The sequence below is a fragment of the Grampus griseus genome (assembly GCF_964374135.1).
Source record: "Grampus griseus genome assembly, chromosome: 5".
Lineage (NCBI taxonomy): Eukaryota > Metazoa > Chordata > Mammalia > Artiodactyla > Delphinidae > Grampus > Grampus griseus.
In genome coordinates, this window is record NC_138998.1 from 84,489,430 (window position 1) to 84,495,726 (window position 6,297).

Genomic DNA, 6,297 nt, shown 5'->3' on the forward strand with positions numbered 1-6,297 from the left:
TTGATATTGAGCACACAGCGAGCGCTGAATAAAAGCTTGTTGAAAGGATGTAGGCTCCAACCTACAAATGAGTCATCACCCTCATCTTGTCCAATGCTGTCCAAACTCATTTTGGAGAAGAATAAACATTTCTTTTCCATATTTTCTGCTGCTCAGCTCCTTTTGGATGATTTTTTATTCAACCCATAAATGTACTTTCCCGTTACTAACTAGGAGAACTAGTTGAGACTTTCCTCAACGTTTTCTCTGGCAACCAAGTTAAGTTGACAGTGTATCATTGGCTCTGATCTTTCTCCTACCATTTCCTCTTACTGCCCAATAACCCTGTCCCAAACATCAAAGGCCTTCTTTGAAGATAAGGCCAAATTCACCATTAGGAAAAGAGAAACTATTTCCTAACTTTATTTCAGAAGATGGTATGACACGGAATCCCTCTGGGTTTTGTGAGATAAACACAGCCCAGTACATCAGATGAGAAGGCATTTGCTGTAATACCATTGGTAGACACATAAACACAGGACTTTCCTCATCCAAACCTAAGCAGGACTTTTCCACAGCAGTCTTGGGCTCCAAATCCACAGTAAATGGTTTATAACCAACATGTTGAACAGAATTTGCCACAGGGAAAGGGGGGTGATGTGGTCACGCCAGGGGAAAGAGGCCACCACAGGCTCTGACTATAAGAGTATCCGAGCTGAACTAGAACCAACTTGTTTAGTTCAGATTCCATTCAAAACTGGACCCTTTCAATACTGAAGGATGGGAAACAGTCTTATCTTCAAGCAGAAACATAAAACATGAAAATATGACTGACCCAATAGGCTAGAGATATTAGACTATGGGCAGAAAACCTCACCTGCTTCTACTTCATTGCTGATACCCTCAGATGGTGTGAATGTTGACAAGACGTCATGGGTCACGGGTTCCAGGAAGCTTGTTCTGGGCCTGAGGAAAAAGAAAGTGTCTCAAACAAAATAAATAAACACTTTGAAAGTATTTGCTTTTTATAAGGTACATTGCTATAAACCAGAGTAATTCCTTATTAGTCCATTTTACAAATAAGAAAACAGAGAAAAAGCAGTTTTTCTAAACCACAGGCTTCCTTAAATCTCCAGTTACCTGGCCCCTTGCTAGAAATGAACTGAATAGATGAAGGACAATGATTACATTGAAAACAGTCTGTTGCTCTTACAAAACCATTACCTTTGCATCCAGTGGTCCATTGTCACCAATATTCACCAAATATGTTAAGAACACATTATCAGCAGCCCTCATACGAAGTAAGGTGGGTTAACAGGTAAGGGGCTGGGGCTGGTAAGGCAGCAGCAGGAGTGAATCCCTTCCAAAATCAAGGGTCGGCTAATAGATGGGTCCAGCTGGAGCAAAAGGGTTCTATCAAGGTAATATTATTGTGAGATGAGACAGAGCCACATGTGAGAGGGCTAAGAAATTTAGATTGTAAGCTTAGACTGGGGGATGAGTTTATGGGACTGATGGACGATGGGCGTTGGCGGGGCATGAGGGTAGGGGGGTGATGGGTAGACAGTGGGGAGTCCAGCCATGTGGCAGCAATTGTCAAAGGCATGAAGAAGCATGGTGGTGGCAGAAATGGAAAAGATGGTAGGATGGCGGAATAATAAAAGGAAAGGCAGGAGAGCCTAGGCAAGCTTGGGGAAGGAGCTAACTCAGTGGTAATGGAGATTTAGTGAGCAATTAGCTCAGTGGATTGAGTCAGTGTGAATGGAGTCCACAGGCAGAGCCAGGGGTCCAAGCCAAGTTTCCTAATCCTCAGGGCAGTGCCACTTGAGATGGATCCTTTAAGTCTTACTTCCCGATTCCACCTCCCCTTCTCTACCCATTTCCAACCCTGAGGGCTCCAAGGAGGCAAGAGCCCTATTTAGGAAGGCTTTTTGTAAACATGGATTTCTAGATGAAAAACAAACACCCTCTTCCATCCCACCCTCCAGCCCCAAATATTTGATCCAGCCTCATAAATGATGAAAATATTACATGTAAAGGCTCCACGTGGGAGCATTCTCAGGATTTAGGCTGTTCCCAGCAATAGCAAAGTGGTTGGATATACCTGCTCCCTACGAGTCTTTGGTCAAAAGTGTAGAGCTGCTTCAGGGCTGTCTGACTACAAGAGTCTTTACTTTTATTGGAGCTATGTGAAAAGTATGTATGCACGTGGATGAACAAAAACAGTTATAGTATGGCAATGTGGGTAACTTTAAAACACATTTTTTTTTTTTAGTAGTAGTAGATGCTTGTGCAAAAAATAAAAATTGGGAGGGGAGGGTCATTTGGAGAACCATCCTTTGACTAAGAAAGCTTATTTTCTTGGGACAAAAAAGCTCCCAGTCTGGGGTCTGATGTGCTATAAACTTTTGCTGAATTGAAGTATGGAGATGACAATAAGTTCCATATGTTAAAGTAAATACACTTTAAAAAATGTAACAAATCACTTTCTTTTCTCTCCCTCCCCAATTTCCATCCACCCTCCTCCTTATTTTCACAGATAGCAAGAAGGCTTGGAGTTTGGAGGAAAGAAAGCAAACTCCCAATGTACAATATCTTCTGGTGCCAGGTTAATACTTTCTTACTCAGAGGACAGAAAGTACTGGAAGCAATTATCTGGTGCACTTGGGTCCTCTTCAGCTTCTATCCGCTTGTTTAAAAGACACAGAAAGGAAAACCCTTATTCGTTAACCATACTGGTGACTTTGTGGAAATCTGAACTCAGAACCCTAGGGTCCCATGGAATATTGTGACCACCAGGTTCACTTCTCACCATCCTTGCTTATACCCTGGGGATCCCTGGGGAAGTCAACTGAATTATCTCATGAGTAAAATCTCCTACTCCTTCTTAGGGTATGGAAACCACACATAAGTTGCTGAAGAGAGCTAGGAGCCCAAACATTTGAAAGAGCATTTCAAAGAAAGGAAAATCTCTGGACCCATTTGGAGGATGTAAAGGAACAAAAATCACCCTCTTATTCAAGTTGGCCAACCGATCAACAGCTAAGCAGGGTTCCCTCTATCCCACCACAACCCCATCCCAACTGTGGTCAAGGAACCAACTATCCTGGACTCTATCAATGTCCTCTCCTCAGTAAAGCCAGTGCTGTGGCTTGGGCAATTTCTCCTGAGAAGCTGTTTCTTGCAGTGTTCCTCTTCTGAGATCTCTTGACAGAGGATGAACGAGACAGTGTCTGACATCTCATTCCTCAGATTTCATAGGTGTAGACAGCCTCCGGCCACCTGAAGGGCCAAACTTTAAGCAATAGTTGGGGGCAGGCAATGTCAGCAAAGCGGCAACTCTTACTTCTTTCATTTTCCATACACTCGCTCCAAAAACTCATCCTGCAGGAAAATCATAACTCCACTTCTGTTTTCACCCTGCCTCTGTCCCACTGACCCCAAGGTGCTTCAAGATTACCATGGGAACCTTCTAGATTTCAATTATGAAACCATAAAAAAGTACCAATTATAAGACCTCAGAAACGTTCCTGGGAAACCTGTTACATACCTCAAAATGGCCAAACTCTTGCCTCAGATTCACTTTAAGTTCAGAAAACAGGTTGGACAGATGTATGGGGGCATCCGTCCCCACCTTAGTCCAAGGAGACTGTTTAAATACTGTCACGCTGCCCTTGAGAAAATGGAGATTGATTTATTGACTGTAACCAAAGAGATGAGAAACCGTCACAGGGCTAGGCTGCCTGCTTAGGGCCCAATTGTGGAATAAATCAGAAATGTTTGTGCATTCAAGAATTTTGAAAATTTCATTCATTCAATGGCCAGTGTTTGCAAGGTTCTGGGTAATAAAGATCTAGGTGACCAATGTGAGCTGGGTACAAGGCACTTGGAGGTGGCACAAGGGCCTGAAACCACAACATACTTCTCACTCAGTCCATTCAAAGAGGTAACTCTGGGTCAAAAACTTATGCAAACCCATTTGAACTTGCTGAGAAGGGATGGGGGAGAGGCAGAACACCCCACCACGCCCAGAAAGTGCCTGTTTAGGATCGCTGGTGTGTGGTTTGGGTATTCTTAGCTCTACTGCCACATCTCTGGAGGCACACAACAACCTTTCAAGTAACACTGCCACTGCAATCCCATACCCAAAACAAAACTAAGCAAACAAATCCCTAGGGCTCCTTAAACTCCACCAGGTCTGCCTGCACCCCCAGCCCTCAAAATCCTCCTACCATCTGGAAGAGCAAACTAACACTGGGCACCCTGAAAGTTAAGCAGAGCCTTCAAAAATCCAGCAGAAAATTCTTCCTGGGTTCCTTGCCCTTCTCCACAGCCCCTTCCCACCTGTTCCAAAGGATCTTTTCCCAACCTCTCACAGTTACACCAACAAAAACCCCCAAGAGAACAACCCCAGGAGGACCTCTAGACACTCTCATTTCAGCCTCGGCCCTTCCACCCCTCTAGGGGGGGATGCTTTTCTGGGACTGTTTTGCACCCGGTCCGTTCGGTCCCTCATTTGGGTTTAGTTTTGTTTTTTTTTTAATTTTTAAAATTTATTTATTATTATTATTTTTAAACTCCGAGACGGTAAACCCTCACCCCCTAAGAGGCCAAATGGGTGTGCGGTGGTGCTGTGTATTTGCCGACCCCTTGTGGGTTTCTCCCCAGAGCCCCGCGCTGGGAGCCGGAGACCGGTGTCAACCTCCGGGGAAGTTTGGGAGGCTGTCCGGGCCCTTCTTCCACCGGGAAGCTTCCGGGAACGACCGTCCAGACCGCACCCGCACGGAACGAGATGCGGCGGCCCCGGGCCTGGAGGCGGCCACCCGGCACCCCGCCGCCCGCCTCGGCCGCAGGCCCCCGCCGGAGCCCGCGGGCCGAGCGCTGGGACCCGCTCCCGCCGCCGGCGCGTCCCCACCAGCCACCCGCCGGCGCTTCCTCGGTATCGCCCGGCCTGCGGCCGCCTCCCGCCCCCTCCCCTCCCCAAACCAACAAATAAACACAACTTTTTATGAAAAGAAAACAAACTTCAGCGACGTGACTCACCTCTGGTGCAGCCGGCTCCTGGGAAGGGTGAGCCGGGGCCCGGGGGCGCGGTGGGCGCAGAGAGAGCCACACAGCCCGGTGCCGCACGGACACACAACCCGCACAGTGACACCCAGGGACACACAAAACGGGAGAGCGGCGGCCGCGGGAGCAACAAAGGAGCCCCGGACCGAGAAGCTGCGGGCCGGGGAGGGAGGGCGCGTGCGGGTGCGTGCGGCTGCGGCGGGCGTGGTGTGAGTGTGTGTGCGCCTGTGTGTGTAAGTGTGAGTGTGCGTGTGCGCTCGCGGCGGCTGACACCGGCGGGCCGGGGCTCAGGGTCCCTGCGGCAGGAAGCGGGGGCCGCGGCGGCAGCAGCGGGAGGACAAGGCAGGGGACGCCGCGCCCTGCGCACCCGGTCCCTCCATATGGAAGAAGCTTTTTTGGATGACTGAACTCGCAAACAATTCCTTCTTTTGCTTCTGCCTAGGAGCCTCCCATTACCGCGCGAGGAGGAGGAGGGGGAGGGGGGAAGAGGAGGCGGGGAAGAGGGGGAGGAGCAAAGTGGAGCAAAGAAAGTCTTGGAAAGGAAGCTGGGGAAAAAAAAAAAAACGTACCCCCAAACTCAGTTTTTCTCCTAATACCCATTTTTCTTTCTGTTGCGCCTTAGTCCCGTGCTCTCCCCAAACTTCACTTTCTTTCCGGTACCAAAAGCAAAGTCCTCCGCCTTTCTCCCACACCCACGGGCTCCCCGGAACCCCCATTTCTCTTTAGCTTCACCTCAGACCCTTGCTCTGCTACACTATCCTTCCCTCCTTTCGCCCGGTCTCTTCTCCCCAAGTCTTTTTCTGACACCCCCCCTTCTTAATGGTCTCCTTCATTCTGCAAACAAATGATTGGATAAATCATTAAAAGTAAACTCTGTTGTTAAACGCGCCCCTAAATGCCCCCAAAATGGGGCAGCGGCTGTCGAGAAATTTATAAGGAAACCACAGCCCCAATGCTACCTCCCCGCGACCGACCGACCCGGTGGGTCGGGGAAGGGAGGGTTCGCCGCGTCCTCCTCCGTTGACAGCGCCCTGCCCTGACCTCCATTCATCATCCCAGGATGGAAGAGCGAGGAAAAGGATGGGGGGTGGGAAGGCGAGGGAGGGGTAGCGGCCACAGAGAAAAGTTAGTTACGTCCTTGTGCGCGTGTGCGTGTTAAGCCCTCCCTTTAGTGTTGGGCAGAAAAGCATTTAGAGTAGCGGTTCTCAAACTTGAGCTGCATCAGAACCCCCTGCAGGCTTATTAAAACAC

The 6,297-nt window shown here is 48.7% G+C and overlaps 1 protein-coding gene across 3 annotated transcripts in view; it reads right to left on the minus strand.

The window, feature by feature from the left end:
• Nucleotides 1-5,367, minus strand: part of BOC (BOC cell adhesion associated, oncogene regulated) — a 75,797-nt gene extending 70,430 nt beyond the window's left edge. For all 3 annotated transcript variants that reach the window (XM_082655623.1, XM_082655622.1, XM_082655621.1), the window contains exons 1-2: nt 5,023-5,367; nt 857-945 (exon numbers count right to left, since the gene is read on the minus strand). The gene's annotated coding sequence lies outside the window, so the exon portion shown is untranslated. The remainder of the gene's footprint in view (nt 1-856; nt 946-5,022) is intronic.
• Between the last annotated feature and the right edge of the window lie 930 nt (nt 5,368-6,297).